We start from the raw sequence: 11,834 nt of genomic DNA on the forward strand, positions 1-11,834 counted from the left end.
TTCCTAATTTTTATGTTTTATAGGATTAATGTGCTCTAAACTTTTTAAAAGATAAACTGTAATTTTCCTTGATTTTGATAAGATTCATGTACTCTAAAATTTTTAAAAGACAAAATGTTGTTACAAAACAAAACACATATAATACTTATACTTAAATATAAATTAAATTTGTTCATTATTTTCTAAAATAAAAATAAAAAATTTCTATTATCAAATATTTTAAATCAAATTATTTCTTTGATTTTATATATATAATACTTTTAATATTGGTTTATATCAGTTAAGAATATATAATTATAGTTGACAAAATATGTTTAAGTAGTTATTTTTCTTTTATTTATATATTTTCTTTTCTTATATTGTGGAGTTTGATCAAAAATTGCAACGTATCTTGTCAATATTTCAAAATTATTTTGTTCTAGTAATGATTTTGAAAAAACCTTTACATTTCTTTGTCGTATTACTTTTAAATTTATTTTATTAGTTTGTTTTTCAATTTGAATTATAGTAGTTTTATGATTATTATTATATTTCTTCCTAATTTTGATGTTTTATAAAATTTATGTACTCTTAATTTTTTAAAAGACAATCCGTAAATTTCTTTTTTTACAAATGGAACAAAAAGCGTGTAATATTTATACCAAAATATAATTGTTTCTTATTTTATATGATAAAAATTAAAATTATTTTTTTATAAAAAATTTTAATGAAACTTTTACATTTCATTTTTAAAAAAAATTACCCGTGCGATACACGGGACTGATTATAATTTCTTTATATAATTTAATTTATATATTTATTCTTTATTTAATTAATTTTTAATAAAATTAATTTTATTTCCTAAATAAATTTTATGTTTTTCATGAAAATGTATTTTTTTAAAATTGCACTTTTTGTACTTATATATTTAGCTTTTATTGTATTAATATTATATTTGATATTAATAACCTAAATATAACATACGTGTTATAATTTATTTTATTTCTTTCATTATTTGACTTTTTTCACATTATAAATTTTTAAATAGAATATTTTAATCATATCATATATTATATTTACGTAATTATTTCTTTATTTATATATTTTTTTAAACTTGTGGAGTTTGATAAAAAAATTAAAAAATTATTTAGAATTTGCATCTTGCGGCGTTTGTAATAATATTTTATAATTTTTTGGGTCTAGTAATGATTTTGAAAAAATAATCTTTACACTTAATTGTCATCGTACTTTAATAATTTATATTTCTTCCTAATTTTTTAGGGAAATTACAAATAGTACCCTGTTTGTTTGCTTTTGTGAGTGGTATAAGTGAAATTACACCTAGAGGGGGTGAATAGGTGATTATGGCTAACTAGGATTACTTTTAAATTTTTACCCGATAATAGCTTACTGAGATTTTACCAACTGAACTATAATCTAACAATGATAGTAAGCTGAGATGACTAAATGCAATGCAGAAAAGTAAATTGAACACACAAGAATTTTAGCCAGGTTCGACCCCTAAGCCCCCATGGTCTACGTCCTAGTCCTTACCAACTTGGTAAGAGAATATATTATTGATCAATGAAGGTTACAACTACAAGATACAACAATATATCTCCCTGATAATGACTTGCTGAAACCCTGTTTAAGAACCTGCTCTCTAAGTACTATACTACCCCGTAGTACAAACTCCTCTAGCAAGTACCACTAGACCCTTATTTCCCTAGCCAACTTATCCAGCAACTAATCAATACAATTTGAACAATACAAATCAGTGATAAAGTTTACAACTCAAACTATAGACTCTCTTCAATAATATACGTGTATATAATTAGGAGCTCGAGAGTATTTTGAAATCAATAAAGATCAGGAGTTGTATGTGTTCTTGCTTGCAAAGTTGTTAGTCATAAAACTGCAAGAAACCACATATATAACCACACATTAACGTCATTCTCAACAAATTACAACGGCTAGAATCCAATTCTACCGTTTAAGATCGTTGGGATGGTTTCCAACGTTCATGTGTACGTTAGATAGAAGAGAAACAAAGATGTTCAAAGTCCAGAAAATATCTCTTCTATTTTGTAGAGTATAAAACGTTTTAATCAGAAGATAGAAGATAGAGTTTGAAAGAAAAACAAACTCCTATTCTTTAGGAAATCAATTTGAATGAGTAAAAATATTTTATAATTGAGCTCTCTATATATCATGCACGTTTATTATATTAGAGAAGTCCTTATATATGAAGATCTTATAAAATCTCCATGAAATTCGACTTCCTTGTTGAATCTGGACTGTGCATCTTGGCTTGCTGTTATTCTGAAGCTTGCTGTGTTGTGATCATCAAAACTAAAGAGTTACAATAAGATCTATCCATCTAATAGAATTGTTATAAAATTATGAATTATACTATTATAAAATTGACTTTTTTCATTAAGTACCATTAAATGTTTTTACTTCTATATTGTATCATTAAATATTTTTTACTTTTGTGTGATACCATTTTCCCTTCCTAAAATCATATAATCTTTCATCTCACAATTTATCTATGTATTTTTCCTACTAATTAAATAATCCTCTTAATATTAGTATTTCATATAATTTGAAATGTGTTTCTTATTTTATAAAATAAAAATAAAAATTACTTACTCACAAATATTTTAAATCAAAATAATTCTTGTATTATATATAATATAATACTTTTCATATTATTTTATATTATTTAATAATATGTAATTATAGTCTACATAATATGTTTACGTAACTTTTTTTATTTTATTTATATATTTTATTTTCTTAATATTTTGGAGTTTGATCAAAATTGCAAAGTTGTTTGTTGTTAGGGCGAAATCACGCACTAATATTCACGCAAGTATACGCGTTCGCAAGTAATATAGAATACTTTCTGGTTCGTTCCCTCAGAGACTCAGACTAAGTTATTGTCTAATTCAACTCACTCACCAATGTATGATTACTTCTCAATGTTAAGATAACACTTAAAATTGTTGATTAAATATTAACTATAATTAACTACTTAATTAACCACTTAACTAACACTTCAATTTATCAATAATAAAACACTCATGAGATCACAACTTCATTATTACTTCCTTCTATAGCCATAGTTATTACCTTTAGCATGTGACAGTGATGATATTAATCGAATAACACGAAACTGATAAAAGTCAACTTTCATTGTACTAATACCATTCTACCAAGCATCCACAATTAAGATAGAAGTTGAATAGTCATCAATTATGTTGAGTTCCTATATGTCTACAGAAATTGACAACACAACGATTTAAGCACAAGTTATTCCTTTTTGATTACATAGGGCAAATAAAACTGTTAGAGTTACCCACTAATCATGCACAACGTACATGAACCTATGCTAGCATGGCAAGTTCTAAATCTCAAGATCCACCGTCGCTTCACAAGAGATTAACACCCTATCTTATATGTTCGCGACGCACATAAGACGAATACGCACAACCAATACTAGATATCATGCAATCATCACATACTAAAGTATTAAACAATTAACTAAAGAATTCCATAATAAATCCGTTGCAACCCCATGATCACGATTAGCCCATAATAGAACTTATCGCCATCATGGGTTCATATGAAATCATGATAAACAAACACAAGAAAATAATAACTAAACTAATTATATTAAAACAGAGTACGTCACAAGAGTAAATAAGTCAAAGCAAGAAAACTAGCATCCAACGTTACAACGAAACAAGAATCACAAGAATATATGCTTCCTCTTCGCTGCTGTGTGCTAAATCGGTCTTCTTCCTTATCTCCTTCGCTTCTTGCAAAACACAATCTAAAACATAATCTCCTCTTAATACTCTATGAAAAACGTCTCAAATCTACCTATATAATAGTCCCATAAAACTCAGATTACATAGAAGTTGGAAGCCAAACAGAAGTAGAAGTCTAAAATAATATATCTTTTTCCCCGACCCTGCGCGGCCGCTCAGCATTTCTGCGCGGGCGCGCAAGGCTGCTGCGCGGCCGCTCAGCATTGCTGCGCGGGCGCGCAGGACCCTACTGGAAAATTTCCAGGTTTGCTCCGTTTCTTCGCCGTAATCTGCCCGTTCTTTTCCTCTCGCAATGGTGAACACATGCCAAGGCTTATTCTTGATGATTCCTTCTCCGAAATGCAACTAATACCCTGAAATGCATAAACACTAGAAAAACGCATCAAATACACAAAATACTTGATTTCAAGACACCAATTTAAGCCATTTTAAGACGTTCTAAGTGGTATAAAATGCCACTTATCACACCCCCAAACTTAAATCGATGCTTGTCCTCAAGCGTCACAGACTCAAAAACAAATAAAAATATGCATAAATGCAATCTATATGAAAATGCAACGATCCCCCTTACTACAATTAACCAACCAAATTGCCACGTCTCAACGAATTCAGTTAGACACTAAAGATCAATAAACTCATACAAACGGACATACCGCCAGAAACGTGGTGTGTGCAAATGCTTAACAGATATGCTTTGGAACTAGACCAATTACTATGACTAGACTATCCTCAAGACAATCCTACGATTATACAAAGAATAAAAATTCTAGGCACAAAGTGATATACAACACTACAAGAACTCTGGAGCTTACTACGGAATCGTGCTTTTTATTTACAACTCAAATGCTTATTTGACCGTGCAATGAGTGAGGTCCACAAAAGACTTATGCAATGGTATCCATATAACGAGCGTTAGGTTAGCGGATCCCAGACTCTAAAAGCCTTAGGTCACTAGGCACAAAGTCCCCTAAGAACTTAATAACTCGAATACCAAAGAGCCCACTCTTGATCAATTATGCAATTTTTTTTTTTAATAACTCTGAGCAAGTGCGTTTCGCTCCATCTTGCTCAACCCTAGACTACTCGCATAACATGCGAGCCGGCTACTAGCCATTTGACGCCTAGCCACAACTAGCAACAAATTCCATTTTTACTCCATTTTTTTCTTTTTCATGCCTTTACCACTAAGAACCTATTATCAAATTCTAAGTATAATAAATAGATTATCCTCGAAAATAATCAGATCATAACAACAATCTAGTCCTTAAGCATTCTCTAAGACTTAGTGACAATACAAGTGCTTCTAGCATGCATATCAACCTACACAACTTAATATCACTTTAATGCTATCACTACACTCGCATCAATATCACAATTCAGTCGATAAATCATTGCAAAAGGGATCATGGTATATGCATGAGCTATATGATATGACAAACAAATAAAGCTATATATAAAAAAAAACTATATGGAAAAAATTATGCAACTATATGAACTAACTATCATGAATATGCAGCTATATGACACACACAAAATATTCCTTAACTACCACCCCCAAACTTAAAATCTTCACTGTCCCCAGTGAAGGTAGTAGAAAGGAACACAGGGTATACCTATTCGGAGTCATCATCATCATCACCCTCAGTGGGTGGAGTATCAGGCGGCGGGTATGCAGAGTCCTCACCAAAAACTGGCCACTGGATATCAGCTCCAAGGCCTCGAAAAGCAGTCCCTAACGCAAGGGTGAGCTCCTGAGCAAACCTGCTCTGCGTCTCATACATGGCATCCATCCGCCGTGAAAGCCTCCTATACTGGGCATCACCCATCCCAGCACCCTCCTGAGCTCTCGAAGAACTAGCCTCACCACGCCCTGGCCTGGCCATAGTAGCACCTCGTGCTGGACGCCCTCCTGGAAGACGATAACCCAGCCCATGCTCCTCAGGCTCACCACCGGTCCACTCCTGCATCCCATTCAGAGTGCCAGAATCTATCGGAGCTGCTGGCAACTGCAACTGCTCATGAGCCGACCAGTTCACTCCTACTGCTCTGCATAGCTTTGTAACCGTGGATGCATAAGGAATGTTCATATGCTTTGCTCCCCTCAAAAACTTCAGAATTCCTTGGTAGATAAACTCACCAAGGTCCACATAGTATTCCTCATTCAGAATTCCCCACAACAACTGTGCTCTCTCAACTGTGACCTCGTGTGCATGTGAAGAAGGCAAAATATTAGCACATATAAATGCATTCCATGCACGGGCATACCTGTTCATGACGATCGCCGGAAAGTGACGATACTCATTATTGGTTGGACTGCGGTTCCAAACTGTGCCCGGTCGACAGAGAGTCGCACAAATCAAATCCAAGTCAAAATCCTCAGCAGTCTTTTCATTCCAGTTCTCCTCCTCGGGCTTCCTCTCTCGCTGTCCAATCACACGGCGAATCGCCGCAGGATGATAATCAACCGTCAGCCCACGAACTACAGAAAACCCATTCTTTTCAGCCTTCGCGTTCGCGTAGAACTCGCGAACAACACTCATCGGTACTGCTTCGGGTGACTCACAAAAAGCTATCCACCCCTTCTCTGCAATCATGGGCAACAACTCACCATCCCTCCCTGATGGTAAAAACCCCCTCTCCTTCAGAATTGGCTTCCCCAACAGCCTAGTGTACTCCTCCTCCGCGGCTCTGTCAGTTAACCGAGGCCTTGCAGCAGTACCCTTTGATGAATCAGCAGTAGGAACTGTGTTGCTGCTGTCAATAGTGCGTGCTCTCTTGGGTGCCATTGATTTGTGAATAAAAGTGTGTAAGAACTGATTTTTGATGTTTATGCGAGGGTTTAAGTGTAGGAAGTTTGTGGGAGATATGTGGGATGGATGTATGTATATATAGGGTGTGGAGTAGGTTAAATTAGATTAGGAGTGGGGTTGAGGGATAAAATCATGGGGTAATGGGAAAAGAATTCGTGGGTTTATGGGCTGTGATGGGTTTTTTTGTGTGTTTTTGTTTTTTTTTTTTTTCTGAACTGTAAAAAAAATTTCTGGAACTCGACCCCTGCGCGGCCGCTCAGCATTTCTGCGCGGGCGCGCAGCAAGCTGTGCGGTCGCTCAGCATAGCTGCGCGGGCGCGCAGAGGGTCTCTGGAATTTTTTTTTTCAGCCCCTGTTTTCTGATTTTTTTGTGTTTTTGGATAGGTTATTAACTTCTAAGGGTTCCTGTAACAACAATTCATGGGTTGCCTCCCACGCAGCGCTTCTTTTTCGTCATTAGCTTGACGTTCCGTACCTTTCTCACGTAGTCAACAACATGGCACTAACCACCTCTCGGTTTGCCATGTCCCCATAGTAGTGCTTCAACCGCTGACCGTTAACCTTGAATGCTTGGTCCGAATCATTCTCAAAAATTTCCACCGCTCCATGTGGAAACACAGTTTTGACAATAAAAGGTCCAGACCACCTTGATTTCAACTTCCCAGGAAAAAGTCGGAGCCGAGAGTTGAATAACAGAACTTGTTGCCCTGGCACAAATAACTTAGGATGTAGCTTCCTATCGTGCCACCTCTTCACCTTTTCTTTATACATTTTGTTATTCTCGTACGCTTGAAGTCGAAATTCATCAAGTTCATTAAGCTGAAGCATTCTTTTCTTACCAGCTGCATCTAAATCCAGGTTCAATTTCTTCAATGCCCAGTAGGCCTTATGCTCAAGCTCCGCCGGTGGATGACATCCCTTACCGTACACCAACTGAAACGGTGACATCCCAAGTGGAGTTTTGTATGCTGTTCTGTAAGCCCAAACAGCTTCATCGAGCTTTAAAGACCAATCCTTCCTTGACGGACAAACAACCTTCTCTAGAATGCGCTTTATCTCTCTGTTAGACACTTCCGCTTGACCATTTGTTTGCGGATGATAGGCAGTAGCTACTCGATGATTCACATTATAACGCTGCATCATAGAAGTGAACTTACGGTTGCAAAAATGCGATCCTTCATCACTTATGATTACCCGAGGTGTTCCAAACCTTGTGAAAATTTGCTTATGAAGAAAATTTAGCACTGCCTTTGCATCATTTGTCGGTAAAGCTTTAACTTCGACCTATTTTGAGACATAATCGACTGCCAGCAAGATGTACTGATTATTGCAAGATGAGATAAAAGGCCCCATGAAATCGATTCCCCATACATCAAAGACCTCGACTTCAAGTATCACATTTAATGGCATCTCATCCTTCCTTGACAAATTTCCCACTCTTTGGCAACGATCACACCTTAAAACAAACTGATGAGCATCCTTGAACAAGGTAGGCCAGAAAAAACCTGCTTGCAGAATACGAGCTGCCGTCTTCTCACCTCCATAGTGTCCACCATAAACCGTGGAATGGCAGTCTCGTAATATCCCCTCCGTCTCACAGAACGGGATACATCTCCTGATGATCTGGTCAGCTCCCTGTCTAAACAAATATGGTTCATCCCACATATACCACTTCACCTCATGCATAAACTTCTTCTTTTGCGCGGATGTCAAATTAGGAGGTATTATATTGTTGACAAGATAGTTTACAATATCTGCAAACCATGGTTCTTCCTCCTGAATTGCAAACAACTGCTCATCCGGAAAAGATTCATTGATTAACGTTCTATCTTGTGAAGTAGAATCGGGATTCTCCAACCTAGAGAGATGGTCAGCTACTTGATTCTCAGTACCTTTTCTATCTTTGATCTCTAACTCAAATTCTTGAAGTAAAAGCACCCAACGAATGAGTCTCGGCTTCGAATCCTTCTTAGAAACCAGATAGCGAATAGCTGCATGATCAGTGAATACTGTCACTTTCGTACCAAGCAGATAAGATCGAAATTTCTCAAAGCCAAAGACTATAGCCAAAAGCTCCTTCTCAGTAGTGGTGTAGTTCAATTGGGCCCCATTTAAAGTTTTACTCGCATAGTAGACCACATGGAAGAGATTTTTCTTGCGCTGTCCCAGAACTGCACCTACCGCATAATCACTCGCATCACACATCATCTCAAACGGTTCTGTCCAATCTGGTGCTGTAATAACTGGTGCCGTGATTAAACTCTCCTTGAGAGTTTCGAATGCTGCCAAACATTCATCATCAAATTTAAAAGGCACATCTTTCTCAAGTAAATTGCACAACGGCTTAGATATCTTTGAAAAGTCCTTGATGAATCGACGATAAAAACCCGCATGACCGAGAAAACTACGGATTCACCGAATTAGGTGGGGGAAGATTTTTAATGACTCCCACCTTGGCCTTGTCCACCTCCAGACCTTTGCTAGAGACCTTATGCCCAAGGATAATGCCTTCATGCACCATAAAATGACATTTCTCCCAATTAAGCACCAAATTAGTTTCCACGCATCTTTTGAGTACGGCGCGCAGATTATTCAAGCATTCATCATATGAGTGTCCAAAGACGGAGAAGTCATCCATGAACACTTCGACGTTATTTCCAATCATGTCAGAGAATATAGCCATCATACATCTCTGAAAGGTGGTCGGGGCGCCACATAACCCAAACGAAACTCTACGAAAAGCAAATGTGCCAAATGGACAAGTGAAGGTAGTCTTTTCCTGATCCTCTGGTGCAATACAAATCTGATTATACCCGGAATAACCATCCAGAAGACAAAAATACTCATGTCCCGCCAATCTGTCAAGCATTTGATCAATGAATGGGAGAGGGAAGTGATCCTTTCTTGTGGCTTTGTTCAATTTCCTATAATCCATTCATACTCTCCATCCTGTAACTGTTCGAGTAGGGATGAGCTCATTCTTTTCATTTTCGACCACAGTGATACTTCCTTTCTTAGGTACACATTGTACGGGGCTCACCCACGAGCTGTCAGAAATAGGATAAATGATGCCTGCATCTAGCCATTTCAGAATTTCTTTCTTCACCACCTCCTTCATGATGGGATTCAGTCTTCGTTGCTGTTCCACAGTTGGCTTACTTTCTTCCTCTAGCAGAATTTTATGCATACAATATGAAGGACTTATCCCCTTGATGTCTGCTATGGTCCATCCTATAGCCGATTTGAATTCTCTCAAAATCCTTAAGAGCTTATCTTCCTCACTACCTGAAAGGTCAGCTGAAATAATAACAGGTAACGTAGATGAATCACCTAAAAAAGCATACCTCAAGTGTTCAGGTAATGGTTTAAGCTCCAAGTTAGGTGCTTCCTCTATTGATGGTTTGAGCTTCCCTTCAGCATTCTTAAGGTCAGAAGTACCAAGAGATTCAAATGGTATGTCGAGCTTTCGCTTCCATGGAGAAGCGTTCAGATATTGTAATTGCTCGTTGCTATCTTCATCATCGCTGTCAAAATCCCCCACTAAGGCCTTTTCCAATGCATCAGACATTAGCATGTGATCGAGTTCCGAAGTAACTGCGGAATCAATCACATCCACTTGTAAACACTCCTCATCTTCTGTAGGGAATTTCATTGCCTTGAATACGTTGAAGGTCACATCCTGATCTTGGACCCGCATAGTAAGTTCCCCTTTTTGCACATCTATCAAGGTACGGCCAGTAGCCAAGAAAGGCCTCCCCAAGATTATGGGAATCTTCTTATCTTCCTCAAAATCCAGAATAACAAAATCTGCAGGAAAGAAGAGCTTATCCACCTTGACGAGCACATCCTCAACTATGCCCCTTGGGTAAGTAATGGAACGGTCAGCCAATTGTAGCGACATGTATGTGGGTTTTGGATCAGGCAGATCCAGCTTTTTAAAGATCGACAAGGGCATCAGATTAATGCTTGCTCCCAAATCACAAAGGCACTTGTCCAAAGTTAGATTGCCAATGGTGCAAGGAATGGTGAAGCTTCCCGGATCTTTCAGTTTTGGTGGTAACTTTTGCTGCAGAACAGCGCTGCATTCTTCCGTGAGAGCAACAGTTTCAAGGTCATCCAGTTTCACCTTTCTTGAAAGAATAGTCTTCATAAACTTCGCATAACTAGGCATTTGTTCCAGAGCCTCAGCGAAAGGTATATTGATGTGAAGTTTCTTGAACACCTCCAGAAACTTCCCGAACTGTCTATCCAGCTTTTGTTGCTGCAATCTCTTAGGAAAAGGTGGTGGAGGATAGAGCTCTTTCTCCCCTGTATTAGCCTCAGGCAGAGTGTGTTCAACAGTAGTCTTCCTTGGTTCCGCCGCTTTCTCCTTTTGCTTAGATTCTTCATCCCTAACTTCAGCTTCGACTTCTTTTGCCTTTTCAGCATCAGCTACTTTTCCAGATCTTAAGGTAATAGCCTTGACTTGCTCTTTGGCTTCCTTCCTGCCTGGTACTTTTGTGTCACTGGGAAGAGTGCCAGGTTGACGATTGAGCACTGCATTGGCTAATTGACCGATTTGATTTTCCAAGGTCTTGATAGAAACCGCCTGACTCTTGCACAACAGCTTAAGTTCCTCAAAATCAGCACTAGTAGGTGCAACTGCACTTCCCGGTTGAGAATATGATTGCCTTGTAGCATACTGCTGTGGTTGCTGGAATCCAGGTGGGTTAAACTGTTTACTTACTCCTTGCTGATATGGTGGCTGAATAGCATTCTGATTATTCCCCCAGCTGAAATTTGGATGATTTCTGTTGTTAGGATGATAGGTCACTGGCACAGGCTGCTGTTGTCGCTGATAATTATTCACATACTGAACAGATTCATTGACAAGAGAACACTGATCCGTAGCATGAGAACCTGCACAAAGCTCACAAACCATAGCTATTTGATTAACTCCATACGTAGCCAGAGAATCAACCTTCATTGATAGCGCTTGGAGCTGGGCTGCAATAGCGATGGCTGCATCAACTTCCAGAATACCTGCTATCTTGCCTGACGTCATCCTCTGAGTTGGGTTTTGATGCTCATTTGCAGCCATCGTCTCGATAAGATTATACGCCTCAGTATAGCTTTTAGCCCATAAGGCGCCTCCAGCTGCTGCATCGAGCATGGGCCGAGATTGGGCCCCCAAACCATTATAAAAACCAGTGATTACCATCCAATCCGGC

The sequence above is a fragment of the Apium graveolens genome, chromosome 9 (genome assembly GCF_009905375.1).
Source record: "Apium graveolens cultivar Ventura chromosome 9, ASM990537v1, whole genome shotgun sequence".
Taxonomy (NCBI): domain Eukaryota; kingdom Viridiplantae; phylum Streptophyta; class Magnoliopsida; order Apiales; family Apiaceae; genus Apium; species Apium graveolens.